General features: G+C 38.2%; 1 long non-coding RNA gene across 1 annotated transcript in view; it reads right to left on the minus strand.

Annotated features, from left to right (window-relative positions):
* Nucleotides 1-5,650: 5,650 nt before the first annotated feature.
* Nucleotides 5,651-27,509, minus strand: part of LOC118969538 (uncharacterized) — a 58,915-nt gene continuing 37,056 nt past the window's right edge. Inside the window, exon 5 of the long non-coding RNA XR_012127335.1 lies at nt 5,651-6,230. This is a non-coding gene — a long non-coding RNA (uncharacterized lncRNA). The remainder of the gene's footprint in view (nt 6,231-27,509) is intronic.

Raw genomic sequence — 27,509 nt, forward strand, 5'->3', positions numbered from 1 at the left:
CATGCTCTTACCATGTATCTCCTGCCATTCAGATTGCAAGACCCATGAAATGTTAACTTTTCTTTCCTCTGACTATGGAGCTGACAGGGAATGTCTCTCAGAAGGGACAGTACTCCTGGGTTCCTGAAGCTAGAGATTAGACAGCTATTTCAACAAGTAATCCAGTATAGGTAAGAATGTACATTCTGAAATGAGTTGGAGTTTGCTTCTAAATGTCACTGAGCAGCTGAGATTGCAGGGAGGGAAATATAGAGAGGATATTGAGGACTAGGTCTCTAAAAAACAGCTTGTTATTTTTCTCCTTGAAGGCAGCTTTATGAGGCATGCATGACGGCCTTATAAACGTGCAGTGCCTGTATAAAGCAACACTTACATTCACTCTCTCCAAAGTCTGTTACTGGAATCCATCCCACTGTGTAAATAGTTCATGTTTGCCTCATGTTTGTCTACTGTTTGCCCTAAGGAGAAACAAAAAATAGTTGCAGATTTGTTCTTCATGAGAAACAAATGTCTGTATAGTTCTAATTGTGGAAACATGCTCCTTCTATTTGAGTAGTCAAAGAAGATGGCCTACTCACACATAAGCACAGCAGCAGAGTAGAGAAATGTGAAATTGAAAAAAAATGAATATTCTCTTGATAGCCCTCTCACTGCCTTTTTCTCCACGAATAATGGCAAGTGTTCCCAAGAAACTTCTGAAAGTGTTGTCTTTTTCATATGGAATAGGTATCATAAATTTAATAGTTTATGCATTTTCTTATGAGATGTTACAGGCACTGTTCACTTACACACAACGTCCCTCTGTAAGGAATGCCTCTGTAGTGAGAAATTCACTCTAGCAGAAGCACTCCCAAGGCCTAGGCAATAGCTTCTGAGAAGACAGCTTTATTGATCTGGTGAAAAGAAACATACAGCACAAAGGGTGTTTCTGCTGGTTTGCAGAAAAGAATAATTTCCCCTAGTAGAACAGCCAGTCAGAATAGGTCACTTGGCTTAAGAAACAGCTATTTCCTGAGCAATGGCACTGGTTAATTCACCATGAGTTGAGAGGCAGAAAGGCATAGTGAGAAGAGCCCCCACCTTGGAATTAGACAGAAAAGAGTTTAAAGTCAACTTTTTCACTTTGTAGTTACAAGTATTTTGTCAAATTACTTGACTCTTCGGATTATAGCTTTTTCATTTATAAAATGAAAATATATGATAATATCTACCTTGCAGAGATGTTGTAACAATCAGAGAAAATTTAGTGCAACCCCAAAATCTGGTAGCCATATAACCATATGTAGAAAATTAATCAAGAAAATTAGGTTCTACCACAGACCTTGCCACTAAATAGCTGAATGACCTTGAACAAGTCCCTCCTTTCTCTGTATCCAAGTTTCTGTATGAGTATAAGGACAGGAATTGACTAGGAAATTGTCAAGATCATTTTCATGACTAACTTTGGGCAGCATTAAGAGCTGTTTCCCTAGAGATGCTAGAGGCTGGGTGTGCTTCGGATTTCCTTGAAGTGTGGTGCTTAGGCCTTTGGTAACTTTGATTAACTGATAACACCATTCCCAAAAGTGCAGCTGAAGCTAGAGTGGTAAAAAGAAGGAAGTACTATGATTCTCTACTTTGAGAAGGTCCCTGTCTCCCTTTTCTTTTTTGTTTCTTTTAGCTGCTCTTCAAATAAATTCTTAGGGAAGCTGCCAAGTAGCACCTGAATTTTAGAGGTAAACTGCAGACAAACAATCCAAAGCCACTTCTAAGGAGAATGGAACCCTCATAGCAAGCATCTCTAGGGTTGTCTTTTTGTCAACATCAAGGTGGATAGGACTTATAAAAGCCAGGAGTGAAGAAGATTACTTGTCTTTGCCTCTTGAACCTTGATTAGTTAAAAGCTTTTGTCAGAATACCTACTCTCCAGACACTTGATCTTCTTAAACTTGAACTCAAACTGAAACTATAGTTTCTGGAATGAAATAAATCTGAATTGGAATCCTAGTGCTTTCATAGAACAAGCTGTGTGGCCTTGAACAGGAGACTTAACCTCTCTGTACTCTGTTTTCTTGATCTGTAGAATGGAGTTGCTTTGCAGCACTGTTGTGAGGATCGAATGAGGAAATCAATGTTAGGTACATAGCACAGCTCCTGGTACTTAAAAGATACCTAATAAATGATAGCTGATATTATGTTAAGCTGGGTAGAGGCAGTTGATACTTAAGCAATGTACCTGTAAACCATTTTCAGATTAAACTGAGTTATGAGACAGATTTATACCTTCATTTAGTACTTATTGAGTACCTACCAATTTCCATGAACTATGATAGGAAATAAGTCTAACAATAAAAAGGAGAGGTTTCCTGCCTTCACAGATCTTGAAACTGAATAGAGGAAACAGCAAGTACCCAATTATAATGTGGTAGGCAATATAATGGAAGATGTAGAATGTGCCATGAGAACACATAGCAATACTACTTAATTCAGACTATGTAGGCAGGGGAGGCTTTTTGGAGGAGGTCATATATAAGTTGAAAAAAGATGGAGAAGTAGGAATTGGTCAGATGAAAAAATATTTAAAGTTTGGAAAGATCACTCTGGCTACAGTTCATGGAACAGATTGGAGAGGCACAATAATGGAGGTAGAAGTTCAGTTAGGAAGGTATGGCAAAATTTTAGACAAGAGATGATGGTGGAAGATTGAAAGAAAGATGCAGAATCGTAACAAATTAAGAGGTAAAATCTGCAAGATTTGGTTATTAGATACACTGTGTGAAGTGCGGGGAGAGCCATAGACAATTAGGTGCCTACTTGTGTCATCCACTAAGATGGCGGACACAGGAGAAGGAAAAGATAATAAGTGTAGTTTTAGATATAATGAATTCGAGATACATGTGGAATTTCTAATTTACAGTGTCCACTAAGCCCGTTTGAATCTTGGGGAAAATATCTTGACTGGGAAAATGGGAATGAAACCATAGACATGATGGATTAAATTATCCAGAGAAAATATTTGGAATAAAAATAGAAGTGGAACAGTAGATGGAATGCTGAGGAATACAAGATTCAAGAAGCAGACTGAGAAAAAGCAGCTTCAAAGGAGAGTGACAAAGAATGAATGGAGAGGTACGAGAGAATCTTAGCAAAGATGGTATTTTGGATGCAATGGGAGAAGAACATTCAGGAAAGAGAGGGCACTAATATCAAATGCTGACATAAGGGCATTTGAGTAAATAAATGAAGAGTATTCTTTGGATTTAGTGATAAGAACATTGTGATATTGATATTATGTCTTTGATTTTCACTGAAAGATGACATGAGAAAGGACCAAATGACAAACATGGCACTTCCCATAAAATTTCTACTACCAAAAATAAGTCTTTAATATTTTTCTTTGTCCTTCATATACATATACACTTACTAAATTCTTGTCAGAGATCAGTTGCAGGAAAACTTTTCTCTCTTTCATGCATCCATTCCACAGACAGCCATTTAGTATCTACTACATTACTCACTGATGAGTGCCTAGTCCCTACTCTCAATAAGTGTATTAAAATTTCATTCATTCATACAGTAAGTATTTATTTATTAAGCCCCTGTACCAGGCCCTGTACTAATCACAAGATGGGTATACCCTTGCTTGCATGTGGCCTATAGTTTATTTCCTGAATAAATGTTATGTTTTCATTTATTGGGCAATGGTCACTGTATAACTACCAGTTTCCTTTTCGTCTTCACATCCAGAATACCCAAATTATATTCACTTAACTAGAATAATTCTATCTCATTCCACCCAAATTCTTTGATATACCTTTTAACTTTCCTTTAACAGCTCTAATTGTACATGTCTTTTAACATATGACCCTGAAAATCCTTACTGGAAGAAATTAAATATAAATAAGAAACAAAGGAATACAGCCAAACAAATAATGAAAACACTGATAATGGAAACAGAGCCCTTCCCAGTTAATTGTGTTTTGTTTTGATGACCTTCAAGCAGCAAGTAACCCCTGATTTCACTTGTCCATCTCCAACTTTTCAACCACTCCATTAGAAAAACAATTTAATTTCCAAACTACTAGCAAACAGAACAAGATAAAAAAATAAACCCCATAAACTACATACTACTTGGCTCCATTACTGAGGAGAGCTGTGTGAAGGATGTAAATGAATGAATGAATCAAACTACAAAGCATGTTTTTGAGAATGAATGACATTGTGTTTAGGGAATATCCTCCTTTTCCCCTTTACCTTCAGAGTACTTGGGTTTACTTACTAATCTATTGCTCAGTTCCTTAGTGAGATATACCTTGGTTAGGGAGGGAGGTGAATGTGGAAAGACTAGACACCTGATTTGTTTCAGACCAGTACTTGAGGTCTGGAAATGTGGTGATTTCTATTACTGTATTAAGACAATGAAATCCCTCATTAATTTAAAAAAACTTTTTGCCACATAGTTTATTGAAGAAGGATTTTACCCACATATGTGTATGATGAGAACTGTACAATGGAATAAATAAGTCTATTTGTACACATTTTTCAAAAAAAATGGGAGTGAGGAAAATGACCAATAAAGCTTACATATTAGAGTGATTAGGGGAGAAAAACAAATGAAAAAAATTCTTTAATTAAACCCAAATAGTATCACAGAGAGTCAACCTCCATGAACACTTCCATAGGAATAGGACCTTTCCCCTCATGATGCTTTCTATGTACCCTTGGCCCCGATTTGGATTAGTACAACATTTAACAACGTTGAAGCTAAAGGATCACATGACTTTTCTTTGAAGTTGTTTTCTTCTATTAGACCATTTATGAAAGGGGATGTGGAAACCACCAGCAGGCCTAAGAGAAGATAATCTTGCCATTTGCCACTGAGGATAATAGAGTTTCTCTTGTTTCCTTTAATTTCCAAAGTTTTATTTTGTGGAAGCCAAGGCTTGCCTCTCAGAAGTAGACATCACATCATCATACAGAATACAGTTAAGAGGTGGAGAGTCCCTCTGCTGCTTGGATAGGCAGCTCTGTTTCTTGATTTCCATGTGTGAGTCTTCTCAGTTTCTTCTCTCTTCCTTTCCTTCACCCCAAGTTGCCTTGAGAATATTCTCTCAAATACACCACAGGCTAACTAGTATGATTATAGAGACAAAATCATTCTAGATTGAGAATAGTGTTCCTTTTTCTAGGGAATTCAGCACAGAGAGGCTGAACTTGACTAGCCTGATTATCTGCAGTTTATATATATCCTTGTGAAAAAATAGAAGGTGGAAATGGGAGCCTAGTGTCAGAATTTTCCAAGACCTCCATTTCTGGCATTATGGCCTTTAGAGCACTCACAGGTTTTATGCACTCCTGGTAAATACCCAACAATTACAATTTGACTGGAATAACCCTGCCTTACAGACATGCCTTATAAAGTCTTATGCTTAAAAAACTTTGGAGTATAATTTTTTCCCCAAGATACCTCCTGTATTTCCATTTCATACCATTAGAATATCTATCTATCTATATCTATCTATCATCACCAATCTATTATCCATATCCTTTTCTGTGCTTCAATTGCTGTTTGATAGCATACCTAAATGTTGAATATGTATTAAGAGTAAATTTAGAAGAACAATGTAGATCTTCCACTTCTGTGCCATGCTCACAATTATTGCCATAAGTGGCACCAAAATTGGGCAGAGATATAAATCAGAGGTGGGTACAGTTTCTGCTCTAAAAGGCAAGCTAATTGATAGGTTACCAGGACAAATAGAAAGGGCAAATAATCTAAAAAGAAGGTCCTGGAAAGCATAATCCAGGGAAAGAGCTAATATTTAGAGTCTGAAGATATAGTCAGAGATCAGGAGTTCACAATATTGGCACTGTTGAGACAATCTGAAATTTCTGCCCACTTTACCTGTCCAGGGCTGCTTTATTAGGCTGCCTTGTCTTTCCTTTCTCTCTCTTCCTTCATTTGCATTAAAAAAGAATTTGTCAGAACCTCAGTATGTGCTGAAAAGTGGGTTTGTTCCCTCAGTATGTTAAAGATGTCTCTGTTAAACTTATATCATGTGTATAGTTCTTAGATCTTTCACAGCAAACTTATGCTTTTCCTATGATCTTTTTCCTTATTTCTACAGTAGATTTACCAAAGAAGTTGAAGACAATATAACTGTGAAGATATGGGAAACTTGTTGGTTACTTACTATGTGCCAGGTAGTTCTTTACATACATGCTTTCATCTCTTGATCATCATGACAATCCTGTGATGAAAACAGAGTATTATTTTCATTTTCAGATAATTCTGGTTCAGAAAAGTTAAATAACTTGCCTAAGGTCACACAGTTAGTGGGAAGCTGTCAATATTCAAGCATAAGTGTGCCTAAGAATAATGCTCATGTTCTTTCTTTTATAGTTCCAGAAAAAGAATGTCTTATTCAGCAAACCCACTGATTTCCAAAATCCAGTGCATTCCAAATAGTCACTGTCTTTTTGAGCCACTTTTAATCAAATTTAACTTATTTTAAGTTCAGCTTTTTTAGTGCTAACCTTCATAGCCCTAAGACATTTAAAAAAGTGCTTAGGGATTTCACCATGACAGTTTTACAAGTATTTTCAAGGACAGTCAAAGCCAGGAGCATGAAATATGGCTCAACTCCATCTCCAGCTCAAAAAATATGGGACTCAGTGTCTTCAATTAATTTACCTGCTAAGAAAATCCAAACAAGTTTGTGTCCTTGACTTTGGGATCCATGAATGATGAAATGGGTCACATCTCAGGAGATGTTGTCCTAAAAAATTTGGCATTTTCATATTTTAATGTCCTTTTGAAGAAATATACTTGATGAAATAATTGCATTTTCCCTTAACACAATTCAAAAAGAATTTTCTGAGTATCTATAGAGGTACTGAGAGATTCTGCACATTCTGAGAGACAGATGAATGTGACTTGGACACGGGACTTACATTGCATACTAAGGGGTTTGAAATTATTCCGTATCTAATCCACAGACACAGAAGGGTTTTCAGCAGTAAAATGACACCATCATTTTAGGACTTCAAGATTACTTAAGAAAGATTACTATGAATGTTCCGTCAATACTGGATTAAGAAGGGGAGAAAGGAGGGGGAACAGAACATTTGGGCCTCTTGTTACTCCAGATGATAAATTCTGAGGTGTTTATTTAAAGGTAAGGGGAATGAAAAGGAAGAAACAAATTAGTTAGATTGTAATCATAGAAGAATATGGGGGCATGGAGTTGTCAGAACGAGACCAAGATGCATACATATGGAAACATGGATATGGAGCTCAGAAGACAAATCTTGGATAGCACATAGATAAAATGAGAATATATCAAATGAAAAAGGACTCAAAAATGAAACTATGAAGTACACTGTAGAAGGAGAAACCCATGTAGGAGACTTAAACAGTAGCTAAAGAGATCAGAGGAGAGAGATACACAACAAGGAAAAGGACATGTTTTGATTAGTTATTAGTGACCAGAGAGGTTAAGTAGGATCATGATTTAAAGTAATCTAATAACCTTAGAAACTAAGAAGTCACCATTGGTCCTTGTGGCTGTAGTGATTGGAATGGAAACCAAATTACTGTATATTGAGCAGTGAGTTGGTAATGAAGAAGTAAATAAGCCCTAATTTTTTCTGAAAAATCAACTTTATTGAGGTGTAATGTATGTGCAATGAAATTAACACATTTAAGTGTACAGGTCATTGAGTTTTGACAAATGTATATATTCACGTAAACACTGCACAATCAAGATACAGAATATTTCCAGCTACTCAGAAAGATACCTCAAGTCCTTTATATTCAATCTCTCTGCCATGCTACATCCCAGGCAACTGCAGATCTGATTTTTCTATCACAATCAGTTAGTTATGCTTGTTCTATAATTTCATATAAATGGAAATATACAGTAAGTACTCCTTTCTATCTAGCTTATTATTCATTCAGCAAAACAAAATTTTCATCCACATTATAGTGTATCAGTAGCTTGTCCATTTTTTTCTATTTTTTTTATTGAAGTATCATTCATATACAATCTTACATTGGTTTCAAATGTACAACACACTGATTTACCCATATTATTAAATCCTTACCCCCTCTAGTGTGGTTACTATCTGGTAACACACAAAGATGTTACAGAATCATTGCTTATATTCTCCATGCTGTACTACCATCCCCATGACCAACATTGTGATTGAGAATTATTGTGCCCCATTATCCCCCTCACTTTCCTCACCCCAAACCCTCCCCCATGGTAACCACAAGTCACTTCTCTGTGTCTATAAGTCTACTACTGTTTTGTTCATTCTGTTTTGCTTTGTTTTTATTTTTTATTATTTTTATTTTTATTTTTTCCTCTTTTTAAAATTTTTTTTTATTTTGGTATGATTAATCTACAATTACATGAGGAACATTATGTTTACTAGACTCCCCCCATGACCAAGTCCGCCCCACATACCACATGACAGTCACTGTCCATCAGCATAGTAAGATGCTATAAAATCACTACTTGGCTTTTTTTGTGTTGTACAGCCCTCCCTGTGCCCTCCAACATAATACATGCTACTCATAGAGCCCCCTTTCTTTCCCCACCCTTATCCCTCCCTTCCCACCCATCCTCCTCAGTCCCCTTCCCTTTGGTAACTTTTAGTCCATTCTTAGGTTCTGTGAGTCTGCTGCTGTTTTGCTCCTTCAGTTTTTTCCTTTGTTCTTATACTCCACAGATGAGTGAAATCATTTGATACTTGTCTTTCTCCATCTGGCTTATTTCACTGAACATAATACCGTCTAGCTCCATCCATGTTTTTGCAAATGGTATGGTTTGTTTTCTTCTTATGGCTGAGTAATATTCCATTGTGTATATGTACCACTTCTGCTTTATCCATTCATCTACTGATGGACACTTACTTTGCTTCCACTTCATATGATAAAGTAAATAGTAAAAAGATATTATAAATAGTGCTGTGATAAACATAGGGGTGCATATGTCTTTTTCAAACTGGGCTGCTGCATTCTTAGGGTAAATTCCTAGGAGTGGAATTCCTGGGTCAAACGGTATTTCTATTTTGAGTTTATTGAGGAACCTCCATACTGCTTTGCACAATAGTTGAACTAATTTACATTCCCACAAGCAGGGTACGAGAGTTCCCTTTTCTCCACAACCTTGCCAGCATTTGTTGTTGTTTGTCTTTTGGATGGTGGTGATACTTACTGGTGTGAGGTGATATGTAATTGTGGTTTTAAATTGCATTTCTCTGATGATTAGTGATATGGAGCATCTTTTCATGTGTCTGTTTACTATCTGAATTTCTTCTTTGGAGAACTGTCTGTTCAGCTCCTCTGAACAATTTTCCCTGGATTGCTTCCTTTTTGGTTGTTGAGGTGGGTAAGCTTTTTATATATTTTGGATGTCAAACCTTTATCGGATCTGTCATTTATGAATATATTCTCCCATACTGTAGAATGCCTTTTTGTTCTATTGGTGGTGTCCTTTGCTGTACAGAAGCTTTTCAGCTTGATATAGTAACACTTGTTCATTTTTGCTTTTGTTTTCCATGCCTGGGGAGATGTGTTCGTGGACAAGTTGCTCATGTTTATGTCCAAGAGAATTTTGCCTATGTGTTTTTCTAAGAGTTTTATAGTTTCATGACTTACACTCAGGTCTTTAATCCATTTTAAATTTAATTTTGTATATGGGGTTAGACAATGATACAGTTTCATTCTCTTACATGTAACTGTCCTGTTTTGCCAACACCAGCTTTTGAAGAGGCTGCCATTTCCCCATTGTATGTCCATGGCTCCTTTATCATATGTTAATTGACTATATATACTGGGGTTAATATCAGGACTCTCTTTCTGTTCTACTGGTCTGTGGGTCTGTTCTTGTGCCAGTACCAAATTGTCTTAGTTACTGTGGCTTTGTAGTAGAGCTTGAAGTTGGAAAGTGAGATCCCCCCTGCTTTATTCTTCCTTCTCAGGATTGCTTTGGATATTAGGGGTCTTTTGTGGTTCCATATGAATTTTAGAACTATTTGTTCCAGTTTGTTGAAGAATGCCATTGGTATTTTGATAGGTATTGCATTGAATCTGTAGATTGCTTTAGGAAGGATGGCCATTTTGACAGTATTAATTCTTCTTAGCCAAGAGCATGGGATGACTTTCCATTTGTTAGTGTCCTCTTTAATTTCTCTTAAGAGTGTCTTGTAGCTTTCAGGGTATAGGTCCTTCACTTCCACGGTTAGGTTAATTCCTAGGTATTTTATTCTTTTTGATGCAATTGTGAAAGGAATTGTTTTACTGATTTCTCTTTCTGCTAGTTCATCATTAGTGTAAGGGAAAGCAACAGATTTCTGTGTATAAATTTTGTATCCTACAAGTTTGCTGAATTCACATATTTGTTCTAGTAGTTTTTGAGTGGAGTCTTTAGGGGTTTTTGTTTCTTTTTTTTTTTTTGAGAGCGTATCTCTCATATTTATTGATCAAATGGTTGTTAACAACAATAAAATTCAGTATAGGGGGGTCAATGCTCAGTGTACAATCATTAATCCATCTCAAGCCTAATTCTCATCACTCTACAATCTTCTGAAGCATAACGAACAAGTTCTTACATGGTGAACGAATTCTTACATAGTGAATAAATTCTTACATGGTGAACAGTACAAGGGCATTCATCACAGAAACTTTCGGTTTTGATCACGCATTATGAACTATAAACAATCAGGTCAAATACGAATATTCATTTAATTTTTATACTTGATTTATATGTTGATCCCACATTTTTCCCTTTATTAGTAGGTAGATGCAAGATAAAGCTGGAAAACATAGTTTAGTGCTGTAAGAGGGCAAATGTAGATGATCAGGTGTGTGCCTATAGACTAAGTATTAATCCAACTTAGACAAGGGCAGCAAAACATCCACGGATGCAGAAGATTTCTCTCAAAGCAGGGGGAGTGAGGTTCTGAGCCTCACCTCTGTTGATCCCCAATTTCTCACCTGATGGCCCCCCTGTGACTGTGCCTGTCTTAGGTTGTTCCTCCCTTGAGGAATCTTACACGTCTCTGGCTAACCAGTCATCTTCCGGGGCCATACAGAGAAACGTAAAGTTGGTAAGTGAGAGAGAAGCCATATTGTTTGAAAAGGTTAGCTTTTTACTTCTTTGCAAATTTATGCCCTGTGGCTTCTATGCCCAGCACTTGTCTCGAGGTATCTTTACCGCCTGGAGGAATTATGATACACGGTAAATTCAATATGAGGCACGAAATCTATTTAAGGGTTGTAATTAGGAAGGAAGAAGAAAAGCTCTAGAGGTAGCATATGGAAGAAAACATGGGAGGATTGATTATTTCTTTGACATATCTTCTTGTAGAGTACCTTAAGTATGTATAGGTTTTAAACTACTAACTAATTTGCACACACATATTAACATAATAGGAATACAGTGACATAAACAAAGCAAATTTAAAATTACCATCCATCTCCAGTGAAGCCAAGAAAACCATTAAGGCACCCTAGGCATTTGTGAAAATTTGTCTATGATCTGATGGATATTGTCCAACTGTACTTGAACAGTCTGAGAGAAATCACACAAATTAAAGCAGCCCATTTCTGGGATCTGTTCACATCCCATATGTTCTTTTAACCATAGATAGTCTATAGTCATAAGATTTTGGAGTGCTACAACTTGCACCCCTCCCAATTCCTGGTTGAGTTCCAACAGTACAGATCCAGTCAAATTCGTTGTCTCACTATATGCACATGCCAGCCTAGACATCTCCCTCCTCATTCCAATGGCAAGTCCAGGAAATGGTGGGGTGGATGCAGCCACAACCGCAGCATCGCCCAGATCCCTGTGGAGGCTTTTTGATGATCATCCCCCTGGCACAAGTCCTCCAGAGAGTGCTGATGCTGGAAGCTCCTCCTCATATCGTATCTTAGTTCATTTTCTGGGTATCCAAGCTAGGCCTTGATCTTCTGCATAGAAACAAACAGACCCTTTGCCCACACTTTGAAATGCCATCTATACCGCTGTGCATTGGAGGACAGCACAGAGGAACTGTTTTTTTTTATTATTATTAAGAGAAAGGAATATTATCAGAAAAGAGTACCTCCATAGCTGATCATCTGACACCCTTTAAGTGATCAACATTAAGGATATTTAAAGCATGCGTTGATCTTTGATTTACCGATAGTTTTATCCTATCAAGGAGTAATCCCCCTTTTCTTTCTTTCTTTCTTTTTTTTTTGTTTTTTTAATCTTTAATCTACACTTACATGAAGAATACTATGTTTACTATGCTCTCCCCTATATCAGGTCCCCCCTAACAACCACATTACGGTTACTGTCCATCAGATTAGCAAAATGTTGTACAGTCACTACTTGTCCTCTCTGTGTTGTGCAGCCCAACTTCCCCTTTCTCCCTCCACCCCATGCATGCTAATCTTAATACCCCCCTTCTTTTTCTCCCCCCTATCCCTCCCTGCCCAACCATCCTCCCCAGTTCCTTTCCCTTTGGTACCTGTTAGTCCATTTTTGGATTCTGTAATTCTGCTGCTGTTTTGTTCCTTCAGTTTTTCCTTTGTTCTTATACTCCTTAGATGAGTGAAATCATTTGGTATTTCTCTTTCTCCACTTGGCTTATTTCACTGAGCGTAATACTCTCCAGCTCCATCCATGTTGCTGCAAATGGTTGGATTTTTCCACTTCTTATGGCTGAGTAGTATTCCATTGTGTATATGTACCACATCGTCTTTATCCATTCATCTACCGATGGACATTTAGGTTGCTTCCAATTCTTGGCTATTGTAAATAGTGCTGCGATAAACATAGGGGTGCATCTGTCTTTCTCAAACTTGATTGCTGTGTTCTTAGGGTAAATTCCTAGGAGTGGAATTCCTGGGTCAAATGGTAGGTCTGTTTTGAGCATTTTGATGAGCCTCCAAACTGCTTTCCACAATGGTTGAACTAATTTACATTCCCACCAGCAGTGTAGGAGGGTTCCCCTTTCTCCACAGCCTTGCCAACATTTGTTGTTGTTTGTCTTTTGGATGGCAGCTATCCTTACTGGTGTGAGGTGATACCTCATTGTAGATTTAATTTGCATTTCTCTGATAATTAGCAATGTGGAGCATCTTTTCATGTGTCTCTTGGCCATCTGTATTTCTTTTTTAGAGAACTGTCTGCTCAGTTTCTATGCCCATTTTTTAATTGGATTATTTGTTTTTTGTTTGTTGAGGCATGTGAGCTCTTTATATATTCTGGACGTCAAGCCTTTATCGGATCTGTCATTTTCAAATATATTCTCCCATACTGTAGGGTTCCTTTTTGTTCTATTCATGGTGTCTTTCACTGTGCAGAAGCTTTTCAGCTTAATGTAGTCCCACTTGCTCATTTTTGCTGTTGTTTTCCTTGCCCGGGGAGATATGTTCAAGAAGAGGTCACTCATGTTTATGTCTACGAGGTTTTTGCCTATGCTTTTTTCCAAGAGTTTAATTGTTTCATGACTTACATTCAGGTCTTTGATCCACTTTGAGTTTACCTTTGTATGTGGGGATAGACAATGGTCCAGTTTCATTCTCCAACATGTAGCTGTCCAGTTTTGCCAGCACCATCTGTTGAAGAGGCTGTCATTTTGCCATTGTATGTCCATGGCTCCTTTATCAAATATTAATTGACCATATATGTTTGGGTTAATTTCTGGAGTCTCTAATCTGTTCCACTGGTCTGTGGCTCTGTTCTTGTGCCAGTACCAAATTGTCTTGATTACTATGGCTTTGTAGTAGAGCTTGAAGTTGGGGACTGAGATCCCCCCCTACTTTATACGTCTTTTTCAGGATTGCTTAGGCTATTCGGGGTCTTTGGTGTTTCCATATGAATTTTTGAATTATTTGTTCCAATTCATTGAAGAATGTTGCTGGTAATTTGATAGGGATTGCATCGAATCTGTATATCGCTTTGGGCAGGATGGCCATTTTGACGATATTAATTCTTCCTAGCCATGAGCATCGGATGAGTTTCCATTTATTAGTGTCCCCTTGAATTTCTCCTAAGAGTGACTTGTAGTTTTCAGAGTATAAGTCTTTCACTTCTTTGGTTAGGTTTATTCCTAGGTATTTTATTCTTTTTGATGCAATGGTGAATGGAATTGTTTTCCTGATTTCTCTTCTTATTGATTCATTGTTAGTGCATAGGAAAGCTACAGATTTCTGTGTGTTAATTTTGTATCCTGCAACTTTGCTGTATTCCAATATCAGTTCTAGTAGTTTTGGAGTGGAGTCTTTAGGGTTTTTTATGTACAGTATCATATCATCCACAAATAGTGACAGTTTAACTGCTTCTTTACCAATCTGGATTCCTTGTATTTCTTTGTTTTGTCTGATTGCCATGGCTAGGACCTCCACTAATATGTTAAATAACAGTGGGGAGAGTGGGCATCCCTGTCTGGTTCCCGATCTCAGAGGAAATGCTTTCAGCTTCTTGCTGTTCAGTATAATGTTGGCTATGGGTTTATCATATATGGACTTTATTATGTTGAGGTACCTGCCCTCTTTTCCCATTTTGCTGAGAGTTTTTATCATGAATGGATGTTGAATTTTGTCAAATGCTTTTTCAGCATCTATGGAGATGATCATGTTGTTTTGTCTTTCTTTTTGTTGATGTGGTGGATGATGTTGATGGATTTTCGAATGTTGTACCATCCTTGCATCCCTGGGATGAATCCCACTTGGTCATGGTGTATGATCCTTTTGATATACTGTTGAATTTCTTTGCTAATATTTTATTGAGTATTTTTGCATCTACATTCATCAGGGATATTGGTCTGTAATTTTCTTTCTTGGTGGGGTCTTTGCCTAGTTTTGGTATTAGGGTGATGTTGGCTTCATAGAATGAGTTTGGGAGTATTCCCTATTCTTTTATTTTGTGGAACACTTTAAGGAGAATGGGTATTATGTCTTCTCTGTGTGTCTGAAAAAATTCCGAGGTAAATCCGTCCAGCCATGGGGTTTTGTTCCTGGGTAGTTTTTTGATTACCGTTTCAATTTCTTTGCTCGTAATTGGTTTGGTTAACTTTTGTGTTTCTTCCTTGGTCAGTATTGGGAGGTTGTATTTTTCTAGTAAGTTGTCCATTTCTTCTAGGTTTTCCAGCTTGTTGGCATAGTAGTCTTTAATAATTCTTTGTATTTCTGTGGAGTCTGTCGTGATTTTTCCATTCTCATTTCTGATTCTGTTGATTTGTGTTGATTCTCTTTTTCTCCTAATAAGTTTGGCTACAGGCTTATCTATTTTGTTTATTTTCTCAAAGAACCAACTCTTGGTTTTGCTGATTTTTGTGGTCTGAAGAATTGGTTGGTAGAATTTCAATATTTTGGAATTTACTGAGGCTCTTTTTGTGAGCTAGTATGTGGTCTATTCTGGAGAATGTTCCATGTGCACTTGAGAAGAATGTATATCCTGTTGCTTTTGGATGTAGAGTTCTCTAGATGTCTATTAGATCCATCTGTTCTAGTGTGTTGTTCAGTGCCTGTGTGTCCTTACTTATTTTCTTCCCTGTGGATCTATCCTTTGGGGTGAGTGGTGTGTTGAAGTCTCCTACAATGAATGCATTGCATTCTATTTCCCTCTTTAGTTCTGTTAGTATTTGCTTCACATATGCTGGTGCTTCTGTATTGGGTGCATATATATTTAGAATGGTTATATCCTCTTGTTGGACTGAGCCCTTTATCATTATGTAGTATCCTTCTTTATCTCTTGTTACTTTCTTTGTTTGAAGTCTATTTTGTCTGATATTAGTACTGCAACCCCTGCTTTCTTCTCACTGTTGTTTGCCTGAAATATGTTTTTCCATCCCTTGACTTTTAGTCTATGCTTGTCTTTGGGTTTAAGGTGAGTTTCTTGTAAGCAGCATATAGATAGGTCTTGCTTTTTTATCCATTCTATTACTCTGTGTCTTTTGATTGATACACTAAGTCCACTTACATTTAGGGTGACTATTGAGAGATATGTACTTATTGCCATTGCAGGCTTTAGATTCGTGGTTACCAAAGGTTCAAGGTTAGCTTCTTTAGTATCTTACTGCCTAACTTAGCTTGCTTATTGAGCTGTTATATACACTGTCTGGAGATTCTTTTCTTCTCTCCTTCTTATTCCTCCTCCTCCATTCTTCATATGTTGTGTGTTTTGTTCTGTGCTCTTTTTAGGGGTGCTCCCATCTAGAGCAGTCCCTGTAGGATGCCCTGTAGAGGTGGTTTGTGGGAGGCAAATTCCCTCTGCTTTTGCTTGTCTGGGAATTGTTTAATCCCGCCATCATATTTAAATGATAGTCGTGCTGGATACAGTATCCTTGGTTCAAGGCCCTTCTGTTTCATTGCATTAAGTATATCATGCCATTCTCTTCTGGCCTGTAGGGTTTCTGTCGAGAAGTCTGATGTTAGCCTGATGGGTTTTCCTTTATAGGTGACCTTTTTCTCTCTAGCTGCCTTTAAAACTCTTTCCTTGTCCTTGATCCTTCCCATTTTAATTACTATGTGTCTTGGTGTTGTCTTCCTTGGATCCTTTCTGTTGGGGGTTCTGTGTAATTCCTTGGTCTTTTCGATTATTTCCTCCCCCAGTTTGGGGAAGTTTTCAGCAATTATTTCTTCAAAGTGGCTTTCTATCCCTTTTCCTCTGTCTTCTTCTTCTGGTACCCCTATAATAGGAATATTATTCCTTCTGGATTGGTCACATAGTTCTCTTAGTGTTGTTTCATTCCTGGAGATCCTTTTATCTCTCCCTACGTCAGCTTCTATACGTTCCTGTTCTCTGGCTTCTATTCCTTCAATGGCCTCTTGCATCTCATCCATTCTGCTTATAAATCCTTCCAGGCATTGTTTCACTTCTGTGATCTCCTTCCTGACATCTGTGATCTCCCTCCGGACTTCATCCCATTGCTCTTGCATTTTTCTCTGCATCTCTGTCAGCATGTTCATGATTTTTATTTTGAATTCTTTTTCAGGAGGACTGGTTAGGTCTGTCTCCTTCTCAGGTCTTGTCTCTGTGATCTTTGTCTGCCTGTAGTTTTGCCTTTTCATGGTGATAGAGATAGTTTGCAGACCTGGTACGAGTGACCGCTGGAAGAGCTTCCCTTCTTGTTGGTTTGTGGCCTTCCTCTCCTGGGAGAATAGCGACCTCTAGTGGCTTATGCTTGTCAGCTGTGCGCAGACAGGGCTTCTGCTACCTGCCCGTTTGCTATGGAGTTTATCTCCGCTATTGCTGTGGGCATGGCCTGGCTGGGGCTGCTCCTCCAAAGTGGTGGAGCCCCGTTGGAGGGGGAGCGGCCAGGAGGCTATTTATCTCTGTAAGGGGCCTCTGTGCTCCCTGTTGCCCAGAGGGTTAGAGTGTCCAGAGATTCCCAGATTCCCTGCCTCTGGTCTAAGTGTCCTGTCCTGCCCCTTTAAGACTTCCAAAAAGCACTCTCCAAACCAAAACAACAACAGCAACAATGAGAGAAAGAACAAAAAAAAAAAAAAAAGGAAAAAACACGTGATTTTTTTTGTCCTCAGGCACCAGTCCCAGGCACCCGCTCACTGGTCCTGCTGCCCTGCCTCCCTAGCACCGGGGTCCCTGTCCCTTTAAGGCTTCCAAAAAGCACCCGTCCCCCGGTCCCGCAGTGAAAAATGCACGATATTCTTTGTCCTCAGGTGCCGGTCCCAGGCACCCGCTCACCGGTCCTGCTGCTCTGCCTCCCTAGCACCGGTGTCCCTGTCCCTTTAAGGCTTCCAAAAAGCACTTGCCAAAAAGAGAAAAAAAAAGGGGGGAAACGCACGATTTCCTCCGTCCTCAGGCACCAGTCTCAGGCACCTGCCCTCCCATTCCGCAGGGAAGAATGCGGGATATTTTTTGTCCTGAGGCGCCGGTCCCAGGCACCTACTCACTGGTCCTGCTGCCCTGCCTCCCTAGCACCGGGGTCCCTGTCCCTTCAAGGCTTCCAAAAAGCACCCGCCCACTGGTCCCGCAGGGAAAAACTTGCGATATTCTTTGTCCTCAGGTGCTGGTCCCAGGCACCCGCTCACGGGTCCTGCTGCTCTGCCTCCCTAGCACCAGGGTCCCTGTCCCTTTAAGGCTTCCAAAAAGCACTCGCCAAAAAGAGAAAAAAAAAGGGGAAAAACGCGCGATTTCCTCCATCCTCAGGCGCCAGTCTCAGGCACTCGCTCACCGATCCTGTAAGGAAAAACGTGCGATATTCTTTGTCCTCAGGCGCCAGTCCCAGGCACCCGCTCACCGGTCCCGACACCCTGCCTCCCTAGCAATGGGGTCCCTGTCCCTTTAACGCTTCCAAAAAGCACTTGTCAAAAAAAAAACCGCTCCAGTTTCTTTCCACCCACCGGGAGCTGGGGGGAGGGGCGCTCGGGTCCCGCCGGGCCAGGGCTTGTGTCTTACCCCTTTCGCAAGGTGCTGGATTCTTGCAGGTGTGGATGTGGTCTGGATGTTGTCCTGTGTACTCTGGTCTCTATTTTAGGAAGAGTTTTCTTTGTTATATTTTCATAGCTCTATGTGTTTTTGGGAGGAGATTTCCACTGCTCTACTCACGCTGCCATCCTGGCTCCGCCCCTTTTTAGGGTTTTTTTTATGTACAGTATCATGTCATCTGCAAATAATGACAGTTTGATTTCTTCTTTACCAATCTGGATGCTTTTTATTTCTTTGTTTTGTCTGATTGCCATGGCTAGGACCTCCAGTACTATGTTGAATAACAGTGGGGAGAGTGGGCATCCCTGTTTTGTTCCTGATCTTAGGAGAAAAGCTTTCAGCTTCTTGCTGTTAAATATGATATTGGCCATGGGTTTGTCATATATGGCCTTTAATACGTTAAGGTACTTGCCATCTTTACTCATTTTGTTGAGAATTTTTATCATGAATGGATATCGAATTGTGTCAAATGGTTTTTCAGCATCTATGGAGATGATCATGTGGTTTTTGTCCTTCTTTTATTGATGTGGTGGGTGATGTTGATGGATTTTGGAATGTTATACCATCCTTGCATCCCTGTGATAAATCCCACTTGATCATGGTGTATGATCCTCTTTATGAATTTTTTAATTTGGTTTGCCAAAATTTTGTTGAGTATTTTTGCATCTATGTTTATCAGGGATATTGGCCAATAATTTCCATTTTTTGTGGGGTCTTTGCCTGGTTTTGGTGTTTGAGTGATGCTGGCTTCATATAAGCCTCCTCTTCTATTTTTTGGAAAACTTTAATGAGAATGGGTATTACGTCTTCTCTATGTATCTGATAAAATTCAGTGGTGAATCCATCTGGCCCGGGAGTTTTGTTCTTGGATAGTTCTTTGATTACTGCTTCAATTTCGTTGCTGGTAATTGGTCTGTTTAGATTTTCTGTTTCTTCGTTGGTCAGTGTTGGAAGGTTGTATTTTTCTAGGAAGTTGTCCATTTCTTCTAGGTTTGCCAGCTTGTTAGCATATCGATTCTCATAGTATTCTCTAATAATTCTTTGTATTTCTCTGGGGTTTGTCGTGATTTTTCCTTTCTTATTTCTGATTCTGTTGATGTCTGTAGATTCTCTTTTTCTCTTAATAAGTCTGGCTAAGGGTTTATCTATTTTGTTTATATTCTCAAAGAACCCACTCTTGGTTTCATTGATTTTTCTCTTGTTTTATTCTTCTCAATTTTATTTATTCCTTCTCTGATCTTTATTATGTCCCTCCTTCTGCTGACTTTGGGCCTTCTTTGTTCTTCTTTATCCAGTTTCAATAATTGTGAGTTTAGCCTATTCAATTGCGATTGTTCTTCCTTCTTTACATAGGCCTGGATTACTATATACTTTCCTCTTAGAACTGCCTTCACTGCTTCCCACACAAGTTGGGGCTTTGTGCTGTCATTGTTATTTGTCTCCATATATTGCTTGTCTCTATTTTAATTTGGTCATTGATCCATTAATTATTTAGGAGCATGTTGTTAAGCCTCCATGTGTTTGTGAGCCTTTTTGCTTTCTTTGTACAATTTATTTCTAGTTTTATACCTTTGTGGTCTGAGAAGTTGATTGATAGAATTTCAATGTTTTTGAATTTACTAAGGCTCTTTTTGTGGCCTAGTATGTGGTCTATTCCGGAAAATGTTCCATGTGCACTTGACAAGAATGTGTATCCTGCTGCTTTTGGGTGTAGAGTTCTATAGATGTCTGTTAGGTCCATCTGTTCTAGTGTGTTGTTCATTGCCTCTGGGTCCATACTTATTTTCTGTCTGGTGGATCTGTCCTTTGGAGTAAGTGGTGTGTTAAAGACTCTGAGAATGAATGCATTGCATTCTATTTCCTCCTGTAATTCTGTTAGTATTTGTTTCACATAGGCTGGTGCTCCTGTATTGGGTGCATATGTGTTTATAATGGTTATATCTTCTTGTTGGACTGACCTCTTTATCATTATGTAATCATTATGTAGTATCCTTTATCTCTTGTTAGTTTCTTTGTTTTGAAGTCTATTTTGTCTGATACAAGTATTGCACCACCTTCTTTTTTTTCCCTATTGTTTACAGGAAATATCTTTTCCATCCCTTGCCTTTTAACCTGTGTATATTTTTGGGTCTGAGGTGAGTCTCTTGTAAGCAGCATATAGATGGATCTTGCTGTTTTATCCATTCTATTACTCTGTGTCTTTTGATTGGTGCATTCATTCTATTTACATTTAGGGTGATTATTGAAAGATATCTACTTATTGCCATTGCAGGCTTTAGATTAGTTGTTACCAAAGGTTCATGGGTAACCTCTTTACTATCTAACCATCTAAATTAACTCACTTATTAAGCTATTATAAACACAGTGTGATGATTCTTTATTTCTCTCCCTTCTTATTCTTCCTCCTCCATTCTTTGTATGTTGGGTGTTTTATTCTGTCCTCTTTTGTGTTTCCTTTTACTGCTTTTGGGAATAGTTGATTTTACTTTTTGCCTATTGTTAGTATATGATTGTTCTGCTTTCTTTGCTGTGATTTTATTTTCTCTGGTGACATCTGTTTAGCCTTAGGGGTGCTTCCATCTAGAGCATTCCCTTTAAAATATCCTGTTGAGGTGGTTTGTGGGAGGCAAATTCCCTCAACTTTTGTTGTCTGGGAATTGTTTAATCTCTCCTTCATATTTAAATGATAATGGTGCTGGATACAGTATTCTTGGTTCAAGGCCCTTCTGTTTCATTGCATTAAATATATCATGCCATTCTCTTCTGGCCTGTAAGGTTTCTGCTGAGAAGTCTGATAATAGCCTGATGGGTTTTCCTTTGTAGGTGACCTTTTTTTTCTCTCTGGCTGCCTTTAATACTCTGTCCTTGTCTTTGATCTTTGCCATTTTAGTTATTATATGTCTTGGTATTGTCCTCCTTGGGTCCATTGTGTTGGGAGTTCTGCGGGCCTCCATGGTCTGAGAAACTATTTCCTCCCCCAGTTTGGGGAAGTTTTCAGCAATTATTTCTTCAAAGACACTTTCCATACCTTTTTCTCTCTTATTCTTCTTCTGGTACTCCTATAATGCAAAAACTGCTCCATTTGGATTTGTCACACAAATTGTTCTCTTAATATTCTTTCATTTCTGGAGATCCTTTTATCTCTCCCTGCCTCAGCTTCTCTGTATTCCTGTTCTCTGATTTCTATTCCATTAACAGTCTCTTGCACCTCATCCAGTCTGCTCTTAAGTCCTTCCTGAGATTGTTTTAGTTCTGTAATCTCCTTCCTAACTTGATCCTTTAGCTCTTGCATATTTCTCTGCAGGTCCATCAGCATGTTTATGACATTTATTTTGAATTCTTTTTCAGGAAGATTGATTATATCTATCTCTCTGGGTCCTCTCTTGGGGGTTGTTTGGGTAATTCTGGACTGGACCCAATTCTTCTACCTTTTCATGGTGATAGAGGTAGTCATAGGCAGGTGCCACATGTGTCAGCTGGGAGAACAAAGTCCCTTCCTGCTTGCTGGTCACCCTGCCCCTCTCTGCTGCTTGTGTTTGTCACCCTCACACTGGAAGCAGCGTCCAGGTTAATCCCCTGAGCTGCTGTGGGCCAGGCAGCCCCAAGCCCTGCAAGGAGAGGCAGGCGCACTGGTTATGCTCTCCTGTGAGAACCACACCCCTTTTCATTCTGCTCCAGCTTCCTCTGCCTGCACCAGGGAGCTGAGTGCCAGTGACAGCCCCAGGTCCAGTCTCTGAGTCTGGCCCAGGTGGCTGTGGAGGAGACTCTGGGCAGCTGCTGTGGGTGCAGCTGCTCTCAGGCTGCTCAGCTGCTGTAGCGCATCCATGCTGGAGGGGGAATGAACAGCTGGCTATTTGTTGCCCTGAGGGATTTCAGAGCTGTGCTGCCTCCTAGGGGTCTGGGACATCTGAAGCTCCTCAGAATTCCCAATCTGCTGGGCTGAGTGTGCCGGGACAGTTCCATCCAGCTGTGAAGCCTCTGTCCCTTTAAGAATTTCGAAAAGCACTTGCCTTTCTTTTTTCCCAGGGGAGCCAGCTGCGGGGACCCACTCACAGGCTTTACTTTTCCATTTCCCTAATATCCAGCACATCATGCATTGTGTGTCTGTGCTCCCAGTGCAGATTACTAAGGCTGGTTATTTAACAGTCCTGTGCTTCCACTCCCTCCCCACTCTGACTCCCTTCCTCCTGCTGGTGAGCTGGCGTCGTGGGAGTGCTCAGGTCCCGCTGGGCGATGGCTTGTATCTTACCCCCTTCGTGCGGTACTGAGTTCTCGCAGATGTAGATGTAGCCTGGCTATTGTACTGTATCCTTTGGTCTCTCTTTTAAGAATAGTTGTATTTGTTGTATTTTCAAAAATATATATGGTTTTGGGAAGAGATTTCCACTGCTCTACTCATGCTGCCATCTTGGCTCCTCCCTTTGCTTTGTTTTTATATTCCACAAAAAAGTAAAATCATATGGTATTTGTCTTTCTCTACCTGGTTTATTTCAGTGAGCATAATACCTTCTAGATCCATCCATGTTGTTACAAATGGCAGGATTTCTTTCCTTTTTATGGCTGAATGATATTCCATTGTGTATATGTAAATCATCTTCATTATCCATTCACCTATTGATGGACACTTAGGTTGCTTCCATATCATAGTTATTGTAAATTATGCAGCAATAAACATAGAGATGCATATATGTTTACAAATAAGAAATATTGTTTTCTTCTGGTAAATTCCTAAAAGTGGAATTACTGGGTCATAGGGCATTTCTATTTCTACTTTTTTGAGGAACCTTCATATTGCTTTCTTCAGTGGTTGTACCAATTTACATTCCCACCAAAAGTATAAGAGGGTTCCCATTTCTCTACATCCTCACCAACACTTGTTATTTCTAGTCTTGGATATTGGCCATCCTAACTGGAATCAGATGATATTTCACTGTGGTTTTGATTTGCATTTCCCTGATGATTAGTGATGTGGGGCATCTTTTCATGTGCTTGTTGGCCATCTGAAATTCTTCTTTGGAAAACTGTCTGTTCAGATCATCTGCCCATTTTTTAATCAGGTTATTTCCTTTCTGGGTGTTGAGGTGCATGAGCTCTTTATATATTTTTAGATGTCAACCCTTATCAGATATGTCATTTATGAATATATTCTCCCATACTGTAGGATGCCTTTTTGTTCTACTGATGGTGTCCTTTGATGTACAGAAGGTTTTTCATTTTATATAGTCCCATTTGTTCATTTTTGCTTTTGTTTCCCTTGCCTGAGGTTATATATTCATGAAAAAGTTGCTCATGTTTATATTCAAGAGAGTTTTGCCTGTGTTTTCTTCTAAGAATTTTATGGTTTCATGACTTACATTGTGGACTTTGATCCATTTCGAGTTTACTTTTGTGTATGGGGTTAAACAATAATCCAGTTTCATTCTCTTGCATGTAGCTGTCCAGTTTCACTAACACCAGTTTTTGAAGAGGCTGTCTTCTCTTTGTTGCTTATTCAAGGCTTCCTTATCAAATATTAATTGACCATATATGTGTGGGTTTATATCTGGGCTCTCTAATCTGTTCCATTGATCTATGGGTCTGTTATTGTCCCAGTACCATACTGTTTTGATTACTGTAGCTTTGAAGCTGAACTTTAAGTCAGGGACAGTTTTTGTTTTTGTTATTCTGTCTTAGGATTGCTTTTGTTATTCAGTGTGTTTTGAGGTTCCATATGAATTTGAGAACTATGTCTTCTAGTTCATTGAAAAAATGCTGCTGGTATTTTGATAGGGATTGCATTGCATCTGTAAATTGCTCTAGGGAGCATGGCCATTTTGACAATATTTTAATTTTTCCTATACAGGAACATTGGCTAGAGTTCCATTTCTTGATGTCTTCTTTATTTTTCCCATGATAGTTCAGAGTAGAGGTCTTTAACCTCCTTGGTTAAGTTTCCTAGGTATTTTATTCTTACGATGCAATTGTAAATGGAATTGTTTTCCTGATTTCTCTTTCTGCTACTTCATTGTTAGTATATAGGAATGCAACAGATATCTGTGTGTTAATCCTCTACCTTGTAACTTTGCTGAATTTAGTTATTAGTTCTAGTAGTTTTGGGGTGGATTCTTTATTGTTTTTTATGTAAAATATCATGTCATCTGTGAACATTGACAGTTTAACTTCCTCCTTACCAATTTCAATGCTTCTCTCTCTGTTTTGTTTGTTTGGCATGGCAAGGACTTCCAGTACTGTATTGAATAAAAGTGGTGAGACTGGGCATCCTTGTCTTGTTCCTTGATATTGGAGTAAAGTGGCCATCCTTAATATTGGATGAAAAGGTTTCAGATTTTTGGCATTGAGTATGATGTTATCTGTGGGTTCGTTGTACATGACCTTTATTATGTTGAGGTAAATACCTTCTCTACCCATTTTGTTGACAGTTTTTTTCATGAATGGATGTTGAATTTTGTCAAATGCTTTTACAGCATCTATGGAGATGATCATGTGCCTTTCATCATTCCTTTTGATAATCTGGTGTGTGATATTGATTGATTTCTGAATCTTGTACCATCCTTGCATCCCTGGAATAAACCTTACATGGTCATGATGGATGGTCTTTTTGATGTTTTTTTTATTTCACTTTGCTAAAATTTTACTAAGGAATTTTTGCATCTATGTTCATCAGGGGTATTGGTCTAAAATTCTCTCTTTTTTGTGGCATCCCTGTCTGATTTTGGTATTTGAGTGATATTGGCCTCATCAAATGAGTATGGAAATATTCTATCGTTTTCTATTTTTTGGAATACTTTAAGAAGGATAGGTATTGTCTTTTTAAATAGTTGGTAGAATTCAGCTGTGAAGCCATTTGAACCTGAGATTTTGATTTTGGAGAGTTTTTAGATTACCAATTCAATTTCATTGCTGGTAATTGGTCTCTTCACATTTTCTTTTTCTTCCTATGTCAGTCTTAGAACATTGTATTTTTCTAGGAAGTTGTCCATTTCTTTTAGGTTGTCCATTTTATTGACATATAATTTTTCAGATTATTTAATAATTCTTTGTATTTCTGTGGAATCTGTTGTGAATTCCTTCTTTATTTCTGATTTTGTTTATCTACATACTCTCCTTTTTCTTGATAAGTCTGGCTAGGGGTTGATATATTTTGTTTATTTTCCCATAGAATCAGCTCTTGGCTTCATTGATTTTGTATATTGTTTTATTGTCTACTTTGTTTATTTCTACTCCAATCTTTATTATGTCTATTCTTCTACTAAATTTGTGTTTAAATTTTACATCTTTTTCTAGTTTATTTAGTTGCAATTTTAGAATGTTTGTTTCGGGTTGTTCTTGTTTCTTAGGTAGGCCTGGATTGCTATGTACATCCCTCTTTGTCCTGATTTGCAGCATCCCACAAATTTGGGACTGTTTAATTTTTCTTCTTATTTGTCTCCATGTATTGCTTGATTTCTGTTTTAATTTGTTCATTGATCCATTGATTATTTAGAAGCATGTTGTTATCCTCCATGAGTTTGTAGGCTTTTTTGTTTCCCTTGTATAATTTTTTTCCAGTTTCATACCATTGTGTTCTGAGAAGTTGCTTGATACAATTTCTATCTTTTTGAATTTATAGAGAATCTTCTTGTGGCCTATTATGTGATCTATTCTAGAGAACATTACAGGTACACTTGAGAAGAATGTCTATCCTGCTTTTGGGTGGAATGTTCTGTAAATATCTCTTAAGTCCATTTGATCTAATGTATAGTTCAATACCTCTGTTTCCTTATTTATTTTATCTCTGACTGATCTCTCTATTAATGTGAGTGGTGTGTCAAAGTACCCTAAAATGTTTGTGTTACAATCCATTTCCCCATTTACATCTGTTAGTATTTGTTTTACATATTTTGGTGCTCCTATTTGTAGGATGCACAGACATTTATAATGGCTATAGCCTCTTGATGGACTGACCTCTTTATCTTTATACAATGTCCTTCTTCATCTCATTATTTTCTTTGCTTTGAAATCTACTTTTTATAAGTACTGCTACTCTTGCCTTTTTCTCTCTATTATTTGCATGATATATCTTTTTCCATTCCTTCTGTGTATGTTTTTGGGTCTGAAATGCATCTCTGGTAGGCAGCATATAGATGGATCTTGTTTCTTTATCCATTCTGCCACTCTATTTCTTCTGATTGGTGTATTGAGTCCATTTACATTTAAGGTAATTATTGATAGGTATGTACTTACTGCCATTTTATTAATTGTTTTCAGGTTGTTTTTATAGCTTCTGTCTGTTCCTTTCTTCCTCTCTTATACTCTTCTCTTTTTATTTGATGGCTTTCTTTAGTGTTTTTATTGCATTTATGTTTTTTAAGCATTTTGCTTATCTTTTATAGGCTTTAGTTTCATGATTACCAAAGGTTCAAGGATTGCTTCCTGACTATATAATGGTCTATATTAAGTTGCTGATTGCTCTATTTCAAACACAATTTTAAAGTACTTCTTTTTCATCTTCCTTCTCCAAAGTGTATGTATTAGATGTCAAAATCTGCATTTTTTGTGTATCCCTTGACTGATTTTGTGTATAGTTGATTTTGCTTCTTTTGTTTTGTTTTAATTTTGTGCTTGCTTGGTAATTAATTGGTCTCTTACCCTTACTGTGGGTTTATTTGCACTGGTAAAAGTTATTTAGCCTTAGGAATATTTCCATCTACAGCAGTACCTTTATCATACCATGTAGTGCTTGTTTATTTGTTATAAGTTCTTTATGCCATAATTTATCTGGAAATTGTTTAACCCGTGTTTCAAATTTGAATGATAATCTTGCTGGGTAGAGGATGTTTTGTTGAAGGTTCTTCTGTTTCATTACATTAAATATTTCATGCTACTCCCTCCTGGCCTATAAAATTTCTGCTGAGAAGTCTGCATAGCCTGATGGGATTTCCTTTATGATTAAACATTTTTCTCTCTGTTACTTCTTTCAATACTCTCTCCTTTTACTTAATCTTGTCATTTTAATTATTATATGTCTTGGTGTTGTCTTCTAGGGGTTCCTTTTGTTAGGGGATCTGTGATTCCATGACCCAAGTATCTATTTTG

This window comes from Manis javanica, chromosome X (genome assembly GCF_040802235.1).
Source record: "Manis javanica isolate MJ-LG chromosome X, MJ_LKY, whole genome shotgun sequence".
Classification (NCBI taxonomy): Eukaryota; Metazoa; Chordata; class Mammalia; order Pholidota; family Manidae; genus Manis; species Manis javanica.